The sequence below is a fragment of the Mixophyes fleayi genome, chromosome 10, assembly GCF_038048845.1.
Source record: "Mixophyes fleayi isolate aMixFle1 chromosome 10, aMixFle1.hap1, whole genome shotgun sequence".
NCBI lineage: Eukaryota > Metazoa > Chordata > Amphibia > Anura > Limnodynastidae > Mixophyes > Mixophyes fleayi.
This window is the reverse complement of record NC_134411.1, coordinates 41,037,119-41,059,836: the sequence shown is the minus strand read 5'-3', so window position 1 is coordinate 41,059,836 and position 22,718 is coordinate 41,037,119. Positions and strand designations below refer to the sequence as shown.

At 39.8% G+C, this 22,718-nt stretch overlaps 2 long non-coding RNA genes and 5 other non-coding genes across 7 annotated transcripts; all 7 read left to right on the top strand.

The window, feature by feature from the left end:
* The first annotated feature begins 348 nt into the window (after nucleotides 1-348).
* LOC142104079 (uncharacterized) lies at nucleotides 349-5,713 on the top strand. Its single transcript, XR_012679507.1, has 3 exons — nucleotides 349-433; nucleotides 5,432-5,481; nucleotides 5,662-5,713. It is a non-coding gene; the product is annotated as an uncharacterized LOC142104079 (long non-coding RNA).
* Nucleotides 5,714-6,328: 615 nt separating this feature from the next.
* LOC142104700 (small nucleolar RNA SNORD22) lies at nucleotides 6,329-6,455 on the top strand. The gene has a single exon (XR_012679644.1). It is a non-coding gene; the product is annotated as a small nucleolar RNA SNORD22 (small nucleolar RNA).
* A 316-nt stretch (nucleotides 6,456-6,771) lies between these two features.
* On the top strand, nucleotides 6,772-6,841 carry LOC142104685 (small nucleolar RNA SNORD31). The gene has a single exon (XR_012679631.1). It is a non-coding gene; the product is annotated as a small nucleolar RNA SNORD31 (small nucleolar RNA).
* A 151-nt stretch (nucleotides 6,842-6,992) lies between these two features.
* Nucleotides 6,993-7,058, top strand: LOC142104735 (small nucleolar RNA SNORD29). Its single transcript, XR_012679667.1, has one exon. It is a non-coding gene; the product is annotated as a small nucleolar RNA SNORD29 (small nucleolar RNA).
* Nucleotides 7,059-7,240: 182 nt separating this feature from the next.
* On the top strand, nucleotides 7,241-7,314 carry LOC142104680 (small nucleolar RNA SNORD30). Its single transcript, XR_012679626.1, has one exon. It is a non-coding gene; the product is annotated as a small nucleolar RNA SNORD30 (small nucleolar RNA).
* Nucleotides 7,315-7,910: 596 nt separating this feature from the next.
* On the top strand, nucleotides 7,911-7,979 carry LOC142104692 (small nucleolar RNA SNORD31). Its single transcript, XR_012679636.1, has one exon. It is a non-coding gene; the product is annotated as a small nucleolar RNA SNORD31 (small nucleolar RNA).
* Nucleotides 7,980-17,079: 9,100 nt separating this feature from the next.
* Nucleotides 17,080-22,444, top strand: LOC142103462 (uncharacterized). The gene is made up of 3 exons (XR_012679362.1): nucleotides 17,080-17,164; nucleotides 22,163-22,212; nucleotides 22,393-22,444. It is a non-coding gene; the product is annotated as an uncharacterized LOC142103462 (long non-coding RNA).
* The last annotated feature ends 274 nt before the right edge of the window (nucleotides 22,445-22,718 follow it).

Here is a 22,718-nt window from a genome sequence, read left to right as displayed (position 1 = left end):
TCCATCCAAAATGAAAATAAAAATAGTCAGGGAGTCAGGTAATATAAATAATAGAAGATTAAAGGGCTGGGAACATACAATGCTAGTAGGAATTTGAAAAACACCCGTTGTTGCAGGAAAGGGGACTTGGACCATTACAGCCTTCTGGAGACCAGCCAGAAGAGAGGAAAATAAACTGGTTTTATTTATCTTACCCAACTCCACTTACAACTACATTTCTAGTCTTTGGGTGGAGTTATATGCATTGGGGTATATTGCCCTTCCCTTCAGTACCAAAGCTATAACGAATCAGCTTCCACTGACACCTATAAAGTTCCTATCTGTTCCTTCTCTTTAGTTCGCTATGTCCAGCTGGTTGGAGGGAGCAGAGGTAATGATTCCATTATGCTCTAAATACTGCTGGTTAATTGCTGGCTGTGGAGAATGGAGTCAGGTGAGTGGTCATGAATGCTGTATATGTGCTGTGCTGAAACATGGTTAGAGAACACTATTATTACCTAGTGCTGTAATTGTGGTTCTGTCTATAGAGGGTACAACTTTCTGGAATGGTTTTAGAATAATATTTGGATCTGAAAATGATCTACATTGATGTAAGTTGTACTTAAATTAGTGATATTTGGCTTCAATAACTTAATGTTTCCCAAGACTAATGTCCTTGACTTTCAAGGTTCTTGCAAATTTACTCTTTACCAAATTCCCCCAGCTCTACAGTTCCCAATGCAGAAATTTACATGTCAATTTTCCTTTTAAAAGACCATGTAAATTAGTAATTGACATGTAAATGACTGATCTGGGAGATTTTATCAAAATCCATCTTTTAATAGATCACTCCCTCACTGGATGCCTTATCTAATATCTACCTATGGCTAGGTAAGAGTCCATGTCCCCAACCCTTATTATTCTAAGCACAACCTGATGTCCTCTGTAGCCTCCCACAACCTCCTCTCGTCACTCTTAAAGCTAAAGTTTGACCAGTGAGTTGCTGTGTCTTTTGTCTGTCCATGTTAAACAGTGACTTGTTCTATATTATGCAGAAATTTGGCCAAATAAAATGCTAGGCAAGCAAAATGAAACATCTCATCTAAATGAGATGAAAATTAAAAAAATTGCTTTATACTTAAATGCACTTTTTAGTATTGTTTCTTGTGTGGAAAGTCAGCTGTCTTTAACAAGTTATGTATATGCAAATTATGAACCCTTTGTGTAGCTCTCTGCCTATGAAGAGTAGCTAGTGCAGGAACTTTTGCAATGCTAGAAGATGTAATGAAACTCTCATATTCCTGATCTTTTGCTATTCGTAAATGGATAAGAAAGTGCAAACTGCACCACAGGCTAAGCAGTGGAGAAACCAGATGCAAGTGGTCATTTAGTTCAGCTGACTGTAATACAACTAATGGGCCACTTGATCAATAGCAGCAATCAGTGTTCCTGCAAACGTTATTTTAAATAGAATTCTAGTTGTAACACATCAAGCAGGGTTCTGTTCACCTTTTAGTGGACATTAATTTGTTATAATGTGTTTAGCTTGTAACCAGCATTACAGAATATGTTGATGTAGAACATAACCACATGGCATTATCTGAGTAAGTGCTAATACTGCATTCTTATAAATATTCTGCCTCTTAACAGAATGTGACCACTTAAGCTCCAGATGAAGAAAAGGGCATGTACTTTTTATTAATTTTTTATTTTTAAGCGCCACAAGTGTCTGCAGCGCTGTACAGGAACAAACAGTAGGACAGGACAAAGTATAACATTACAGTACAATAAACAAGCATCACAATAGCTCTGAGTACAGCTAAGGAAAGAATGAGGGAAAGTCAGTACAGCAGGAAACATGGTGCGCCCACAAGTGTGGGCGCAGCAACAGGTTAAGAGATTTAGAAAAGAAGCAATGAAAGGCAGGAGGGTGGGCAGGAGGCTAAAGAAGGTGGTGGGAAGAGTAGCTGAGGAGCAGAGTAATACTTGGTGGAAACAGGAGGAGCGGAGAGGGGACCCTGCTCAGAGGAGCTTACAATCTAAGGGGAAAGGCGGACAAAATGAAGACATGGGGACAGGGTCGAACAGAGCCATAAGGAGGAAGGAGGGAGAGGTAGTGACAGGTGGGTAGTTGGGTAGATGACTGAAAGACTGTTAAGAAGAGGTGGGATTATAGAGCCCCAAGACTCCTACACAAATGGCATTAACTATAGTTTAACACTCATTGTTAATTCTGACGGGATCCTCCTAACCTGCAGCAGTGGAGAGCTGCCAATATTTTGCATGTGGGAGGCAATTTCAATAAAGTGGTCCAACAAGCTATGCACTAATAAGTCTATGTACAGTGGTTGGTGTTGCTGCCTCACAGCTTTTGGATTATGGGTTCAATTCTGACCTGGGTCCTATCTGTGTGGAAATTGTTCTACCTGTGTTTGCTCTGGTTTCCTCCCACTGTCCAAAAAATATACAGGTAGGTTAATTGGCTTCTGACAAACTGGGCCCTAGTGTAAGCTCCATAGATCAACGAATAAAGAAAATGTTTACATAGACTCTGTACAGTATTGCTTAATATGATCCTATATAAATGATAGAAATATTGTTGCTCTACACCAGTGGTGGCCAACCTGTGACTCTAGAGCCACATGTGGCTCTTTGAGCTTTGAAATGTGGCTTATGGCCAGCAGCATCAATGAAGTATAGTTGTCCAGGCACTGGTTGGGGTAGATTGGAAAATATTCAACTGCTAAACTGACTGAGAGCAGATGCATTCTGCGTCTTGTGCAGAGAGGTCAGTGTCAGACAGTCCAATCAGGGAAGGAAGAGGACAGTGTAGTGTGCTCTTCCTGCTTCCTCTATGTAGGCAAGTAAGTGGCATGTGACATCTGATAGCATGTGAAGAGGCTGATGGGCATGTAAGGAGATGTGATGGAATGTGTGTAGGTCTGTAGGCATGTGGGGAGGGTTGACTGGCATGTATGGAGCATATGGGAAGATCTGATGGCATATATGGGGGATTTGGGTATAGCTGATGGCATGTGGGGAAGTTAATGGGCATGTGGGGAGATCTAGTAGTAGGTGGGGAGGATTTTGTGATTCTAAATATTGTCTGATATCTTGTGTTTTTTTGTTTAGCAAGATATTGTAAATAGTTATATTTTCAATGTATGTGTGTATTGTATGTTTGTGCATGTTTATAGTGGATATATGTATATGGACACATAAAAGGTAAAGTTGGCTCTTTGCAGGACCTATAGATATTTTTTGGCTCTTGGCCACCCCTGCTCTACAGCTACACATCTAATTTAGTGGTAGTCATATTGCTGATGACTAATATGCAGACACCATTAAGAGACAAAAAACCCAGTAGAAACCTAGCAGGGCTGACCTGCAGGAAATATCGACGTTTACACTCTGTGACATGTATTGCAGCCAGACAGATGACATTCCTATATGTAACCATGCAGACTTAATAAAATGGCAGCAGTGCAATTGACACTGAAAAATGGCAGCATTCACACTGACAACGTAAATGAGAAATAAACACCCGGGAGCCAAGTGACGCATAGACCAGTCTCAAGATGGTTTGTTTCATGTCTGGCCTCATCCATCGGTCATCACATTCCAATCTGTAGCCATTCAAAGTAATGCCACCACAGATCTCCCTGTCACCTGCATCTCTAAACCTGTGCCAGTTTGAGAAGAGGGGTGACTTGGGGTTGTGTATTCTGAAAAACTGGGGCTGTGTTGTATGCTTGTCTGTTATGTATTATATGAAGTTCAACTGGGCTAAATTATGTAATTGGGCTGTATATTTGTACTATATGCTGGTCCACTGGACTGTAATATCCTGTTCAATCAGGTTTATTACCAGATCTATTAAAAGAATACAGTGCAAAGGGATTTCAGTATGTGCTGATTCAGGAGGGCTCTGAATAAGATATGGGACTCTGACAACATATGATTAACTCCTCATTTTCAAGAGCATAAGTCATTCTTACAGTGGCACATACCTGTTACAGAGCAGGTGAGACTGGTGCCTGTTTCTATAGTAAACCTTGCTGACTATCTTTGTCTGTTGCATAGTCATACCCACTATTGTGCATAATTACACCCTCAGTTTCCATAGTGCACCACAGGTGTCTGGGTGATGGAAATCTCAAACTCTGCTGTGAGCCAGAATACCTCAAAACTGCACTAATCAATCCTTGCATAATATCTATGGTTGGAGCCCTAGGCAAACCTTAGGCCTTGCATTTTAAAATGAAGGGACATTTATAAAGTGATACATGGGAGCAAATGTTTTGTAGAATGGTGTCAGTCTTGTAATGTTTTTCATGGTAACATAGATATTGATGATTATTCATGATTTTTATAAGTTTATCAGACCTGTCATTGACTGCTGGGAGGGGCGAGTGTAATATAGTTGTTGTATATTACGAGCGGAGTGCGCCTATCTATTTAGGCACTGATCAGTCAAAATCTCTGAATAGCAGTGACCCGATGTACAAGCAGATAGCGATGTGAGAGCAGATGCTAACTATACACTGTCTATGCAATATATACTATATAACACTACTGGATATCGGTGTTCAATATATTTGGGCATCTATCCTACTTCACACAACATACCCTTTTAAAGTATCTTTATCATAGGTAAGATTTATAATATATTATCCATTGCTGCCACCTAGAGTCCGTTCTTGTGCAATAGAATCACAGGCTACTTAATAAGTGCAACATTGTTACCTTGTGTATAATAGTCAAGGGTAATCAAAAGAGATACCTTGAATCTTATGAATACACCAACGACATTTTAGGGACTACTTGTTGGCAGCCTTCTGCTTATTTAGGCAATTTTTCACCATCTATGATTCAGGCTACCTCACCTGCATGTACAATTCAATAATGGGATACTTTCACTAGTTTATTCAGGCCTGCATGACATTATATATGCTAGGTCAGCCCTACCACCGGGTTGTTATATTTTAAAATTTCTTTATTCAATACTTTATTTTTAATATTTCGCCTTTTTTCATCCTGGTTGTTTGTTCACTAATATTTTTAACAAATATTAATAGAACTTAATGTGTTAATGTAACCATTTGTTCATACCTGGAGTGCTTATTTGGTCATATCTTTTTCTTTTGGATTTATATAATGAGTTTTGCCCTGGGCACCAACTCACGATATACACAATTTAGTTTGGTTTGATAGGGAGGTTGGTAATTACCTTGTGTGGAGCCTTTATCCTTTCCCCACATTTCCCTTCTCTTTCCCTTGTATATACTTATAAATGTCCCCCAGTTTACGAGCATATTCTGTCAACCTGCTCTAAATGTATTGCAGCTTTTTATGGTTTAATTTGTCAGTTTATAGCCTATAGTACACAAACCTACCAAAATGGTAAATGGCTAAGATGTCTTCTTGCCATATACTAATTTAAATGTTCTAGGATCTCAACCTGTGGTCTTCAAAGACTGTGGCTAACTACTAAAGATGCAGGTGAGTAATAATCTGATGCACCATATGTAGCCTTTGTGCCTCCATCAATGATGATCAATAACAGACAAGCATATGTCTGATTTAGTAGTGATGCTAATTTATACTCTGAGATAATAGGCTGCACTTTCTAAGCATTCACTATGTTCTAGAGACTTGACAGTAACCAGCTTCTCTTTCTAGGGTGTTCGTCAATCCCATTCAAAGCATGTTGGAAACAATACTCATTATATGGTAAGTGTCCTGCAACTTAAACAAATTGTAGGCAAAACTTGCTATTTGCATCTAATCTTTGACCTGTCCTTCTGGCTGGGGTGAACGGCTAGAATCTGGGCAGTAGCTGCTTTAACTTTGCTATTGGTTACTGTGCGGGCAGCACAGGCCACCTGAAGGAGCATTGTTAAACGTTTTGCTGCCCACTAAACTTCCCTTTCTAGCATGAATATGTGCAGCCAGGCAGTCACAGGATATATTAATGAAGGGTTCATTGTCCTACTTGGGTGTACAACACCTAAAGTATTAAAAATGCCAAAAACATGGTTGTTACAAAGCAGATGGGCTGGAAGACAATACTTCCAACAAGTTCATTAGGTCATCATTTGGAGCAGGAATTCTGAAGTCTCGTTCGTCTGATACTCCTTGAAGAATACTCATAGCATGGTGGAGTTCTGATGGAGCATGACATACAACATGTACAATGTGTCTTTATTCTTCTAAAGCTAATAGTAATTTGTCTTCAAGGTGAAACGTGGCAGAGGCTGAGGAGGCAGTCGGCAAATTGACAATGGTAAGTAGTCTAGTACTTATCCACAAGACTCAGGCCACAGCTCTTCACCTCTGTAGCCTCTTGCCCTAATGATGATCAACCCACATGTCTTACTTGCTGTATGGTGCCAGAGCCTGTAAAGGTGAACCCACTGGTACCTTCAGTAGGGAAAGAAAGACGACATGTTCCAGCAGGAACAGTCTGACAGGGCATCTGTCTGTATTAAGTGCACCACTTAACTGATATGTGCACCAGCCTTTCTATTCCACCTTATCAAACTGCACTGAATGGGAAACCTTAGTGGCACAGTGAATCCAGTACTTCTGTTTCAGTGCCAGAGAGATGGCAAAAATGACTATAAACTTCAAAATGAACACACTATTACAAATGAGCATGATTTTGTAGCCATAGTCTATACTAAAATGTAATCTTTTTCACAGGCACAATGGAAATCTGGACAATATACCAGGTAAAGTGAGATGATTAAATCTTTTTTTCTCCTTATAAAAAAAAGCATGTGTTTGTTCAGAACTAGTGATGATTTGTTTACCGCCCCAGTCTGATGATTCGTGACTGAGTGGTATATTCTGAGGTTCTGACTGTGCAGTTATATCCATAGCTACAATAATGTTCTGCTCTGTCCTAAATATCTCTCCTATTCCTGCAGGTGTTTTTGCACAGCATGTAAAGTCACCTCTACATCCAGGTAGGTACCATAGTATTTGAGGCCTTTGTACTTTGCTTTGATCTGCAATGATGAGTCAAACTAGCTCACTTTGAAAGAACAATGAAAAGCATAGAACTCCTGAGCAGAAGCTGTTCTTGGTTCTAGAGCTCTTTCTTTCTCTCGGGTTCTAACTAGTATATTTATTTGCAGGATATTCATAGATGGTTTAAGGATCACAAGTCATCACATTCCTGTTTATCTTGGATCTACACTGAAGGGTGTCAAAGGTGAGTTGCATAAAACTTTCCCTCTTAATTCTGCCCTCCCACTGACATGATGAATTTATCTTATGGAATCTCGTTCGTCTGAATAGCTCTGATGAGAAATCTTATTACTGATGGTTTGGAGGGTTGAGTGTATGGCAGGAAGAGAAACTATTGTATATTTTGGGAGACCTATGGATGTCTGTACTGATGCATATCCATTTCTTCTAGGGCACAGACACGTAAAGATCAGGATTGTAAAATTATGGTAGGTATTTGTCTAGTCTGCTATAGAAAGTGATATTTAAAATGGGTCTAATGCATATGAACATGAGCTTAACATTCTGTGGTTTCTAAAGCCAGTTTTTGTTTGAATTGTGTAGGTGCATTTTACCAGTTTCTATAGTGTGGAAATGTAGATTATGTAACTTTAAAGGGGACTTCAGTGATGAATCATCCACTATACCCTGAGCTGGCACTTGTGTTGGCTGTGACAAGGATCGTCGCTATCCTGATGAGATCCCCTCTAGGCACAGCAACAAACCTGTTTTGTGGGACTTTTTTTTTTAATATATATTTTTTATTCTACCCCCAGCTTGTATGAAGTCAACACGCAAGAAATGCAGGTGAGACTTTACCAAATGTCTTAAAATAGATCTGTGTAGTGGCTGAAAAATGGTCTATGCCATATGACCTGTAACTCTATACTGGTTCTCTAATTGTAAGAGACCTCATCCTGAGCTGTGATGATTATACTACCGCCCCAGTCTGATGTCTATGACTGAGTGGTATCTTCTGAGCTGGTATAGTTTCTGAGGAAGCTTCTTTGGAAAGCTTTATTACTGTAACCCCCTGAAAATCTTTACCTCTATGTAGACATGTGTTCAGTCTTCAAACATGAATTCCGTTGTGATCTTCCTTGCAGCATCCAACTGACTTCAATGACTACAGCATTTGGAGATTGCCAAATATGGATCAGCCCAGGGGTGACCTGGTCAGACATGTGAGCTTGTGATGCACACCAGAGCCTTCAATGGTGAAGATGAGGGCTTATTCCACATGAACCTGTCTCGTGAGGCTTAAAATTAGCCTTTAATCTTTTCTGAATTTGGTTGTGAGCTTTGTAGAACAAGAACATTATGTAACTGGCAACACAATAAAGCTACTAATAGTGAAGTTTTGTGGTTCTTTCAAAAGCTAATTTGCATCAAGCACTTCAGTGTGTTTCTACAATCTGACAAACTCTTCTATACTAAACAGAAGCATTTCTGGAATCAGTCTTTAAGAGAATTTTATGATTGTTAAAATGGCCAAGCATTCTAATTAGTCAAATGGTTAAACAAGGTATCCGTTTGGTTAGTGCACACAGGTTCTTTCAACACTCATACTATTTTATGCTGTAACATTACTGTTGTATGAACATCAATACAATACTTTCAGGCATTTGTTAATAATACTGCTGTTCCTGTACCTTAGACTTGTGGTTTTATATATTATATGACATCTCTGCCAGTAACTGTCCCAAAGGCTAAAATCCTTGATAACTGCTGGTCTAATTTTGTATAAACTCCAGTAGCTACAGCATAGTCAGATTAACAGCACTGGGGTGGGTGGATTACTACTTCCCTAGACAGTAAAGCTTTCTATATGGTGACAGTAGGTAGGTGCTACACAAATGGGAACATGCAGTAGCTTAATTTTGATTGGAAAATGTTATGTGCATGTTTGATAAATAAAACCTATAGTTTAAAACATTGTGCTGAACCCAGAGGGATCCACAGGTTTTTCAATCCAGGAAAAAACAGACAAAATGTATCCATTTGCTGAGTTGTGGGTGGTTAAAGAATACATGTACATGATAAGAACACTTCAGAGTAAGTGGATGCTCCATAACAAACCCCCAACATGGTAATTGCACCAGCAGTTATAGTTTTTAGCACAACATGAGGTCTGCAGCACCATACAGAGGAAAATCAAGACTGTACTTGTTATACAATACACTAAACCAGTGGTTCCCAAACTGCACCTGGGGTGCCTTGGAAATCTCACAGGTGCCTTGGCCAGTGGTAAGCAAGGCAGGGGACTACTTGGTAACTATTTTGGCTTAGGGGTGCCTTGAAAAAATTTGAGACCCCAAGGGTGCCTTGAATTGAAAATTTGGAATACACTGCACTAAACAAAACTCCACCATACAGCTACAGGAGTGCAAGAGGTATATTCAGTGCAGGCTGAAACCTGTGCGTATTAGCATGGGCACAACTAACACCTTTAGGGGCATATTCAATTCTCGGCAAACACAGAATCTTGCAGTCTGCATTATTACCGTTATGTTAATGCGTGGAAAAAGTTAATACAGAATAGTTTTTACGCTGCGCAGGAACGGAAGAATTGAATATGCCCTTTAGAGTTGCCAAAAGGTGCAAAGACAATAGAGTGGAGTAAATGGGAAGAGAACCTACACATGAAGGTGGTGTGCAGTGTTACTGGTGAGCAAAAGTTATAGGGAATGGACCTCTTCTCACTAGTTTACAGTCAAAAACCTTAGACAAACTGACACATGGTACACTAATGTAAGGGGATCTGAGGGCAAGAGTGGGAGAGATAGATGGTGAGGTATACTACTTGGTTAAGTGGATAATTGGTAGGCTTTTCTGAACAGGTGTATTTTCAATGACTGTTGTCACAATGGGCAAAGAAATTGACTTTGGTCTGTTGATTTCTAAGAGTGGTGGCTGAGCTCCACTGTTCAAGAGGCAAAGTTTAATATTGCAGGGAAGGTTACATATCACTATATAGATTACAGTGCAATTTTGATCTGTAAGTGGTTTTGAGATTCATTTAACAATAGATCCACAAGTAGGGGGATAAATCAATCAGAAATGAATATTTCATATTGAGCAGACCACTTCAATACCATCTTTGTCCTTTCAGTTTGCCATTTTGCACTGTAGACCTATGTTTCACAAAGTTTAGTCTATGAATAGCCATGGTATGATGAATGTCAATTCATTCTATGGTGTGTAGGGTAGGATGCTTCACAGTAAAGGGTCTCCAAGTGGACAACAAAGTGAATTCCCTAACACATTACCTAAAACCACTTTCGTCATTGTGACACACAAGTAGCAATGAATGATGTTGTCATACAGATAAAGGTTGCCACAAAAGGTCACATATGGTACCAGCACACTTATACATTTGTGTTCTTGATCCTCCCCCCAACTTTAATCTTATGGATTTGTGTAAGACCTGGTTAAAAAAAAGTACACATTTAATACTTTTGTACTCTGGTGAACCAGCCGACTATATTTTATTAAAGTTCCCTGAGGTGGCACTAATTGTGTAAAAGTATCCAAGTGAAAAATCATTGTAAGTGAAGATTTAAGAAGAAATTCAGAAAATAACCTGAGAGCTTCAACAATGATAAATCCTTCAATGAAGGGATACTCCATATTATTCAGCCATAACTTCATAGTCTTTGAGAGCAAGGACAGAATTCTGAAACGCGTGATCATTCTGAGGGTGGCGTTAGTTGTAATTCAAGCTAGTGGAAAAATACCAGTAGTTAATTTTGTAGGTAATCAGAACAAGCATTTTATTATATAATAGTATATCATATAAATACAGCTAAATTATACCACTTTCATACTGCCGCCCCTGCAATATCCCGGGTTTTTGCAGGTGCTCGGAGCGTCCCAGCTCAGAAACACCATTCATACTGCACCTCGGACCTGGGAATTTCCCGGGTTGACCCCATTCATACTGCACATGTGTGCCCTGGCAATTTGCGAGTCATCACCAGAGCAGTTTTCATTGGCTGAAAAATGAAGACTGGATGCTGCTCCAGTGTTTAAATCCTGGCAGAAAATCAATCTCTCTCTCCCTCCTTTTCTGTGCAACCCGGGTTTTTCCATTCATAGTGCAGGCGACCCGGGAATTACCCCTCGATAAATCCCGGGTTTTTAGACCGGGGATTTTTCACTTGTACCATTCATACTGCACCAAGACCCAGCTCGTTTTAGCTCGACCCAGGAAAAACCTGGGATTTTGGTGCAGTATAAATGGGGTATAAGTAGATTATATTGCAGGATTCTCATCTCTGCCAACTTGTGGAATTATTTAATGGTCCTAATAAGAGGATTAGCCTTCAGTTCCAACATTATCTGGCAAAAAAAAAGTTAAAAAAAAATAAATCGGCTCTTGTTCTGATTTACTATAAATCTGGTATCTTGGAGGAGAAATGAGAGTATTGAAAGAGCAAGTAAAGTCACTACTTGAAATTATTATATATACAAAGATTGGATTACTGAGCTGAATAACATACATGATTACAAAAAGTAATGTTTAAACCCTACCAGATAGTGTGTACTAGGAAATGCATTAAGATATTTTACAGAGGCTATTTATCCCCTTCTTGAAGCCATTTAACTGAATTGTAGGGATGCATCTTCTTATCACTGTCCGTAGGGCTGCTCAACAATAAAAACATTCTGGATCCAAGTCAACTATGCAGTTATACACCGATTAAAACTTTGTACCCCTTTCACCAGACTGGGCCATTCTTGAGATTCCCAACATAGAAGAGTTCACATAAGTTAGTAGAATGCTGTTATTATTTCAGCAGGAGCAAAAATATTAATTCTAAACTATATCTATCCCAGCCGGCCACCACACTATTAAAAAAACAAACTTATTTTTAAGATGAGGTGGCTGAAAACACTTCACAAAGAACCCAGAGTCCAAAACTTTATTTGAAGTTTGGAAGAGCTTCATCAAAACATTCCCCATCTGTATTAAAATTACAAATAAATGCAAAATTAAAACACATGAATGTATAACCCAATATAAGAATTCACATTACTTAGAGTTAGGACAACCCTATTAGCAAAAGCTAAGGTGTGCTGTGGGATTTTTTAGGTAATATAGATTATAATTTCCGCTGGGGCAGGGACTGATGTGAATGACTAAATATTTCCTGTAAAGGACGTTGTCACAGGAGTAGGACTTTAGTAGATTTTTTTTTTTAATCAACAAATTAAGTTTCCTCCTAGGAGTTTAAATAGAAGCGAGAATAGGCCCCTGACAGAGCACCGACATCATCAATGACTCAATGTAAAAACTCCAGATCATCATAGATTTAAGCAAAAAAATGTGCATTTCCATCATACCAATAAAAGGGAGTCCACACTGGATTAAGGCCCTATCAAGCTTGAAGCTGAAAATGGCAATCAGACAGTTTATAGTACACCAAAATATGGTTTGTGGGTTTAGTTTTACACAGTCAGTAAAATTTATAGGGTGAAAAATGCAAATTCAAAGAGCTATATCAAAATATAGCACATCTCAATTTAACTAGTATAGAATGAGGAGTCCCATCATATGATGACCACTATCATACTTGGCAACTCTCCCGGAATGTCCGGGAGACTCCCAAAATTCGGGTAGGTCTCCCGGGCAAGCAGGCAAATATCCCGCATATGGCATCTTGCTCCTCAAAATGACTCGATTCGCGGTGAATCGCATCATTTTGGCCCCGCCCTCCGGGACAAAAACGTCATTTTGTCACGGGGCGGAACCAAAATGACGCAAATTACCGCGCCCCACCCCTCCCGTCCTCCAACCACGCCCCCCCCCCTGCCTGAGATCTCCCGAAATTAACTTAAAAAAGGTGGGCAAGTATGATCAATATACTGTGCAAAGTCCATTCTGATTGTTGTTATTAACTGGGTGCTTGTAATGATACAACGTAGTCCACAATAGGTGAAGGTAATACCAGCTTATTGAAGCACAAACACATTGTGGTAGAACATGAAGGATCAATGCAATAAACCAACACAATCCAGGAGTAGCAGGTTATAATTAGAACACAGCCCAGGTTTAACAGACTATGGTTGTGGCTGGATAGAAATAAACAGCCCCTGAACATAAATGGATAAGAGGTAATATGCATGAACAAGGAAGAAAGTGCTTGATCCCGTCCCCCGATTCCTCATTGTGCCTTTTGTCTGTTTTCACTCCCTTTAGGTTGTAAGTTCGTATGAGGATGTCCCACTTGCCTGCTGTCTCAATACTTATTTCTTCTGCTCCAGTTACACTGGTACTGGCTTTGCTTGGAGCTTTTGAAGTCTTAATAGTACTTGTTTATTGTTCTGTGCTGTTAAACCTTGTATGGTCTACTTTCTGTTTGTAATCTGTACGGCGCTGCGGAAATCTTGTGGCGCCTTAGAAATAAATGATAATAACAGCAGCACCTGGTGACACAGAGGTACTGCAGGCCTGATATAGAATAAGAACAGAGTCCTAACACTGATGACTTATATGGAGCCCTATCATGAGAAATGTCTAATTCTGGTAACCTGCTTTAAATATAGAGTCATATTCTGGTTACCTTTCTACATTGTAGGGTATCATCTTTTATCATCCTTTTATTCCCATGTCTGAATGTGCAATGAGGTTCTTACCTGGATTTCCACAGCTAGAGTTGTAGATATATAAAGATGTTTTCTGTACACCTTAGTTCTATGAAAACCAACACAATTTTATTTTTTTGCAGGAAAATCTTGAAATAGCCTATGAATAGTGTAAAAAAGCAAATTAAAAACAATTATAAAGTGGTTAAGGTGTTTTTAACCAGGCCATAAGTCACTGCAATTGTGTAAGCCCAACACCCACACTTCATCACCGCAGTACTCCATGGCCCAACTCAACTCCACTACATCCAATAGATCAGTGCTTCTCAGCTAGGACCCCAAGTGTCCATGTGTCTTTGTGCTACAAGCACGAAAGAAACAGTTCACAGTAAAATTTATATTATATCTGAGAATCAAGGAACCAAACATACAGTCCCAGGGCACAAATTGTGAACCTGTTATAGACCAACAAAATAAATCTGCTGCTGCAATTCTGCCATCATCCTTGATGGTCATTCTGATCATCCGCCTCTCTCCTACTCTGTGCTCCTTTAAACGTGCACTCAAAACTCACCTCTTTCTCAAAGCCTACCAACCATCCACTTAACCCCCATCTCCTCCACTCATTCTCCCCTCTCTCCCATTCCCTCAACTGGCTCCTCTTGTGCCTGGTCTGTTTAACCCTCCCTTAGGATGTAAGCTCGTATGAGCAGGGCCCTCTTCCCTCCTGTCTCCTTACCCGTTCTTCTGCTTCGTGTCTATTGCATCTGCCTGCCTGGAGTTTCTGAAGTATTGGTACTTTTGTTTATTGTTCTGTACTGTTATACCCTGTATAGTCTACTGTTTGTACTATGTGCGGCGCTGCGGAACCCTTGTGGCGCCTAACAAATGATAATAATAATAATAATAATCAGAGACGCAGTTTAGGAAGTTAGTGGGTATGTGTGCAAAGTAGTCCCTCTATCCTCATATGAGACAAGGGAAGAATGGTGGGTGAAAATATGTGACAAGGGGAGAATGGGGAGGGCATATGTGCCATAAGCTCTGCCCACTCATGCACGGTAACATTTGCTCTGCCACCATTCTCCCCTTATCACGAGTGACCCAAACCCTCGTTCCAGGTTCCTAAATGCTGTGGTTTCTGCTGGAGGAAGAATCTGGTCTTTGCAGCAGCTCCCACCTCTGCTTCTCCATGTGGGAAGGAACTTGATGTAGAGCGCTAGTGACTCCAACTGATGATGTCACTGGTACTCTGCACAGACTGCCCACATAGAGCAGCAGCATGCGATGTGTAGTGCAGTGCAGCACATTGACCCTGCCTCCACTGGGTCCTGTCTTACAGCTTTCAATACCTGCTACTGCTGGTGTCTTAACTCTTTTGCTTCGTCGCTAGATTCTGGAAAGTTGCGTCCCACTTTGGAAGAGAAACATATACAATTCCCTCCCTAGAAAGCCGAGTGGCGACTGAATATCGTAGGCCTCCGTCTCCCCAACCAGCTCCAACATTAAATCATTAGTACCCACATTTCATGAAAAGATCTCCAACTTGTCATTAAATTATTCGCCTCCACATTTAATATAAATACCACAGATTGTATTATTACCCCTTACAATATATTAAAATACCCGATCAACTTCACATTACATTAATAGCCTCCACATTTAATAAACAGAAACTCATTATTAAATTAATAGTTCCCACTTGCTGATACATTACATGAATAGCACTCACATAACAATAATACTCCCCACTATATTACATTAATGCCCTTATCTAAATTACATTGTTAGTCCCACATTGTATTACTAGCCCCACCAACTCCCACATTATATAAATACCATCCCCCCTCTCCCACACAGAGTAATACCCCATCTAAATTATAGACATACCCTCCACCATGCACATTACATTAATACACCTCCACACCTACCTGATCTACAGAGCTTGAGTGCTCGGAGAGGCTTCTATATCTGCTTCTTGCACGATCATATGTGTCGAAGAGTGGAGTGGCGGATGGCCCACATAGAGAGGTGGGAAGGGGAGGAAACTTAAAATGAGAAACTAAGAGTAAATAGAGAGAGGAAGGAGAGAGGCGGAGAGGAAGATCAGGAGCGGAGTCAGCAGGGTCACCAGAAGGATAAGCCACCTGCCCTCACTGGCTGTGCACCCTGTCTGTAAGCCAAACATCCTGCCCTAGGCCAACAGACAGGTTACTGAAACAAATAGGGAGGGTCTACTAGGCCAGGAGACAAATTCTCTCCTATAACCATGTATCCCTATAACCATTTACCATAGTCAGGTTATGGCCACTACTGACCTGGGCCCTTTCCCCCCTTGACAGTACATCTGTAGATGCAGGTTGAGCACAGAACCTAAAGGTCCAGCTCTGGGTCTCTTTACTCATGGAGCCAGAGAAACAGATAACATCTAAATGCGCTACTGAAAAATGGAATGAGTGTTTGCAATGCTGTTCAAGAGAATACAGGGTGTCCCTCCCTATGCTATAAAAATATAGAAAAAAAGAGAAGGTTCTGGCGCTCTGCTGTTAGTATGTTCTAGTGTTCAAAAGAATACATCACATATGCTAGTACATGTTATAAATGTTCTGATTTTATCCCAGAACAGATAGAGTATATGATCAAATAAAACATATATAAAAAGCTGGTACCACACATGTAGTCACTTAGTGCTCAATGAAGAAAAAACCATAATCATAAAATCAAACATAAAAGTATCACCCTAACCAGCATAAAAACATTCCTGGAGGACAGTTCAGACGATTAAGAAGAAACTGCTCCAGAATTGAAGATTATGTTGAGCAAGCCACAAACATGAAGGAAAGATTTGTTGATAGAAATCGGTGGTAGTCGTTTATACAATTACCACAATTATGACACCCCCAAGACCTACAAATAAAAAATGAATGTATTAAAAATCCAGGCTTTTTTTTTTTTAACACAAATGAATTCAGCTTGGGTTATTATATTATATCATAGTGAAATAATTGACATCTTCAAATTCAGGACACATTGTGATGGGTCATGCAGGGGTTAATATCAAAACCGTAACAATCAGTTTTCACAGTTAACCAGTTGTGGAATGGTACAATGACTTTTATATGAACTTTCTAACAGCAATAAAAGGATAACTCCATCCAAAATGAAAATAAAAATAGTCAGGGAGTCAGGTAATATAAATAATAGAAGATTAAAGGGCTGGGAACATACAATGCTAGTAGGAATTTGAAAAACACCCGTTGTTGCAGGAAAGGGGACTTGGACCATTACAGCCTTCTGGAGACCAGCCAGAAGAGAGGAAAATAAACTGGTTTTATTTATCTTACCCAACTCCACTTACAACTACATTTCTAGTCTTTGGGTGGAGTTATATGCATTGGGGTATATTGCCCTTCCCTTCAGTACCAAAGCTATAACGAATCAGCTTCCACTGACACCTATAAAGTTCCTATCTGTTCCTTCTCTTTAGTTCGCTATGTCCAGCTGGTTGGAGGGAGCAGAGGTAATGATTCCATTATGCTCTAAATACTGCTGGTTAATTGCTGGCTGTGGAGAATGGAGTCAGGTGAGTGGTCATGAATGCTGTATATGTGCTGTGCTGAAACATGGTTAGAGAACACTATTATTACCTAGTGCTGTAATTGTGGTTCTGTCTATAGAGGGTACAACTTTCTGGAATGGTTTTAGAATAATATTTGGATCTGAAAATGATCTACATTGATGTAAGTTGTACTTAAATTAGTGATATTTGGCTTCAATAACTTAATGTTTCCCAAGACTAATGTCCTTGACTTTCAAGGTTCTTGCAAATTTACTCTTTACCAAATTCCCCCAGCTCTACAGTTCCCAATGCAGAAATTTACATGTCAATTTTCCTTTTAAAAGACCATGTAAATTAGTAATTGACATGTAAATGACTGATCTGGGAGATTTTATCAAAATCCATCTTTTAATAGATCACTCCCTCACTGGATGCCTTATCTAATATCTACCTATGGCTAGGTAAGAGTCCATGTCCCCAACCCTTATTATTCTAAGCACAACCTGATGTCCTCTGTAGCCTCCCACAACCTCCTCTCGTCACTCTTAAAGCTAAAGTTTGACCAGTGAGTTGCTGTGTCTTTTGTCTGTCCATGTTAAACAGTGACTTGTTCTATATTATGCAGAAATTTGGCCAAATAAAATGCTAGGCAAGCAAAATGAAACATCTCATCTAAATGAGATGAAAATTAAAAAAATTGCTTTATACTTAAATGCACTTTTTAGTATTGTTTCTTGTGTGGAAAGTCAGCTGTCTTTAACAAGTTATGTATATGCAAATTATGAACCCTTTGTGTAGCTCTCTGCCTATGAAGAGTAGCTAGTGCAGGAACTTTTGCAATGCTAGAAGATGTAATGAAACTCTCATATTCCTGATCTTTTGCTATTCGTAAATGGATAAGAAAGTGCAAACTGCACCACAGGCTAAGCAGTGGAGAAACCAGATGCAAGTGGTCATTTAGTTCAGCTGACTGTAATACAACTAATGGGCCACTTGATCAATAGCAGCAATCAGTGTTCCTGCAAACGTTATTTTAAATAGAATTCTAGTTGTAACACATCAAGCAGGGTTCTGTTCACCTTTTAGTGGACATTAATTTGTTATAATGTGTTTAGCTTGTAACCAGCATTACAGAATATGTTGATGTAGAACATAACCACATGGCATTATCTGAGTAAGTGCTAATACTGCATTCTTATAAATATTCTGCCTCTTAACAGAATGTGACCACTTAAGCTCCAGATGAAGAAAAGGGCATGTACTTTTTATTAATTTTTTATTTTTAAGCGCCACAAGTGTCTGCAGCGCTGTACAGGAACAAACAGTAGGACAGGACAAAGTATAACATTACAGTACAATAAACAAGCATCACAATAGCTCTGAGTACAGCTAAGGAAAGAATGAGGGAAAGTCAGTACAGCAGGAAACATGGTGCGCCCACAAGTGTGGGCGCAGCAACAGGTTAAGAGATTTAGAAAAGAAGCAATGAAAGGCAGGAGGGTGGGCAGGAGGCTAAAGAAGGTGGTGGGAAGAGTAGCTGAGGAGCAGAGTAATACTTGGTGGAAACAGGAGGAGCGGAGAGGGGACCCTGCTCAGAGGAGCTTACAATCTAAGGGGAAAGGCGGACAAAATGAAGACATGGGGACAGGGTCGAACAGAGCCATAAGGAGGAAGGAGGGAGAGGTAGTGACAGGTGGGTAGTTGGGTAGATGACTGAAAGACTGTTAAGAAGAGGTGGGATTATAGAGCCCCAAGACTCCTACACAAATGGCATTAACTATAGTTTAACACTCATTGTTAATTCTGACGGGATCCTCCTAACCTGCAGCAGTGGAGAGCTGCCAATATTTTGCATGTGGGAGGCAATTTCAATAAAGTGGTCCAACAAGCTATGCACTAATAAGTCTATGTACAGTGGTTGGTGTTGCTGCCTCACAGCTTTTGGATTATGGGTTCAATTCTGACCTGGGTCCTATCTGTGTGGAAATTGTTCTACCTGTGTTTGCTCTGGTTTCCTCCCACTGTCCAAAAAATATACAGGTAGGTTAATTGGCTTCTGACAAACTGGGCCCTAGTGTAAGCTCCATAGATCAACGAATAAAGAAAATGTTTACATAGACTCTGTACAGTATTGCTTAATATGATCCTATATAAATGATAGAAATATTGTTGCTCTACACCAGTGGTGGCCAACCTGTGACTCTAGAGCCACATGTGGCTCTTTGAGCTTTGAAATGTGGCTTATGGCCAGCAGCATCAATGAAGTATAGTTGTCCAGGCACTGGTTGGGGTAGATTGGAAAATATTCAACTGCTAAACTGACTGAGAGCAGATGCATTCTGCGTCTTGTGCAGAGAGGTCAGTGTCAGACAGTCCAATCAGGGAAGGAAGAGGACAGTGTAGTGTGCTCTTCCTGCTTCCTCTATGTAGGCAAGTAAGTGGCATGTGACATCTGATAGCATGTGAAGAGGCTGATGGGCATGTAAGGAGATGTGATGGAATGTGTGTAGGTCTGTAGGCATGTGGGGAGGGTTGACTGGCATGTATGGAGCATATGGGAAGATCTGATGGCATATATGGGGGATTTGGGTATAGCTGATGGCATGTGGGGAAGTTAATGGGCATGTGGGGAGATCTAGTAGTAGGTGGGGAGGATTTTGTGATTCTAAATATTGTCTGATATCTTGTGTTTTTTTGTTTAGCAAGATATTGTAAATAGTTATATTTTCAATGTATGTGTGTATTGTATGTTTGTGCATGTTTATAGTGGATATATGTATATGGACACATAAAAGGTAAAGTTGGCTCTTTGCAGGACCTATAGATATTTTTTGGCTCTTGGCCACCCCTGCTCTACAGCTACACATCTAATTTAGTGGTAGTCATATTGCTGATGACTAATATGCAGACACCATTAAGAGACAAAAAACCCAGTAGAAACCTAGCAGGGCTGACCTGCAGGAAATATCGACGTTTACACTCTGTGACATGTATTGCAGCCAGACAGATGACATTCCTATATGTAACCATGCAGACTTAATAAAATGGCAGCAGTGCAATTGACACTGAAAAATGGCAGCATTCACACTGACAACGTAAATGAGAAATAAACACCCGGGAGCCAAGTGACGCATAGACCAGTCTCAAGATGGTTTGTTTCATGTCTGGCCTCATCCATCGGTCATCACATTCCAATCTGTAGCCATTCAAAGTAATGCCACCACAGATCTCCCTGTCACCTGCATCTCTAAACCTGTGCCAGTTTGAGAAGAGGGGTGACTTGGGGTTGTGTATTCTGAAAAACTGGGGCTGTGTTGTATGCTTGTCTGTTATGTATTATATGAAGTTCAACTGGGCTAAATTATGTAATTGGGCTGTATATTTGTACTATATGCTGGTCCACTGGACTGTAATATCCTGTTCAATCAGGTTTATTACCAGATCTATTAAAAGAATACAGTGCAAAGGGATTTCAGTATGTGCTGATTCAGGAGGGCTCTGAATAAGATATGGGACTCTGACAACATATGATTAACTCCTCATTTTCAAGAGCATAAGTCATTCTTACAGTGGCACATACCTGTTACAGAGCAGGTGAGACTGGTGCCTGTTTCTATAGTAAACCTTGCTGACTATCTTTGTCTGTTGCATAGTCATACCCACTATTGTGCATAATTACACCCTCAGTTTCCATAGTGCACCACAGGTGTCTGGGTGATGGAAATCTCAAACTCTGCTGTGAGCCAGAATACCTCAAAACTGCACTAATCAATCCTTGCATAATATCTATGGTTGGAGCCCTAGGCAAACCTTAGGCCTTGCATTTTAAAATGAAGGGACATTTATAAAGTGATACATGGGAGCAAATGTTTTGTAGAATGGTGTCAGTCTTGTAATGTTTTTCATGGTAACATAGATATTGATGATTATTCATGATTTTTATAAGTTTATCAGACCTGTCATTGACTGCTGGGAGGGGCGAGTGTAATATAGTTGTTGTATATTACGAGCGGAGTGCGCCTATCTATTTAGGCACTGATCAGTCAAAATCTCTGAATAGCAGTGACCCGATGTACAAGCAGATAGCGATGTGAGAGCAGATGCTAACTATACACTGTCTATGCAATATATACTATATAACACTACTGGATATCGGTGTTCAATATATTTGGGCATCTATCCTACTTCACACAACATACCCTTTTAAAGTATCTTTATCATAGGTAAGATTTATAATATATTATCCATTGCTGCCACCTAGAGTCCGTTCTTGTGCAATAGAATCACAGGCTACTTAATAAGTGCAACATTGTTACCTTGTGTATAATAGTCAAGGGTAATCAAAAGAGATACCTTGAATCTTATGAATACACCAACGACATTTTAGGGACTACTTGTTGGCAGCCTTCTGCTTATTTAGGCAATTTTTCACCATCTATGATTCAGGCTACCTCACCTGCATGTACAATTCAATAATGGGATACTTTCACTAGTTTATTCAGGCCTGCATGACATTATATATGCTAGGTCAGCCCTACCACCGGGTTGTTATATTTTAAAATTTCTTTATTCAATACTTTATTTTTAATATTTCGCCTTTTTTCATCCTGGTTGTTTGTTCACTAATATTTTTAACAAATATTAATAGAACTTAATGTGTTAATGTAACCATTTGTTCATACCTGGAGTGCTTATTTGGTCATATCTTTTTCTTTTGGATTTATATAATGAGTTTTGCCCTGGGCACCAACTCACGATATACACAATTTAGTTTGGTTTGATAGGGAGGTTGGTAATTACCTTGTGTGGAGCCTTTATCCTTTCCCCACATTTCCCTTCTCTTTCCCTTGTATATACTTATAAATGTCCCCCAGTTTACGAGCATATTCTGTCAACCTGCTCTAAATGTATTGCAGCTTTTTATGGTTTAATTTGTCAGTTTATAGCCTATAGTACACAAACCTACCAAAATGGTAAATGGCTAAGATGTCTTCTTGCCATATACTAATTTAAATGTTCTAGGATCTCAACCTGTGGTCTTCAAAGACTGTGGCTAACTACTAAAGATGCAGGTGAGTAATAATCTGATGCACCATATGTAGCCTTTGTGCCTCCATCAATGATGATCAATAACAGACAAGCATATGTCTGATTTAGTAGTGATGCTAATTTATACTCTGAGATAATAGGCTGCACTTTCTAAGCATTCACTATGTTCTAGAGACTTGACAGTAACCAGCTTCTCTTTCTAGGGTGTTCGTCAATCCCATTCAAAGCATGTTGGAAACAATACTCATTATATGGTAAGTGTCCTGCAACTTAAACAAATTGTAGGCAAAACTTGCTATTTGCATCTAATCTTTGACCTGTCCTTCTGGCTGGGGTGAACGGCTAGAATCTGGGCAGTAGCTGCTTTAACTTTGCTATTGGTTACTGTGCGGGCAGCACAGGCCACCTGAAGGAGCATTGTTAAACGTTTTGCTGCCCACTAAACTTCCCTTTCTAGCATGAATATGTGCAGCCAGGCAGTCACAGGATATATTAATGAAGGGTTCATTGTCCTACTTGGGTGTACAAC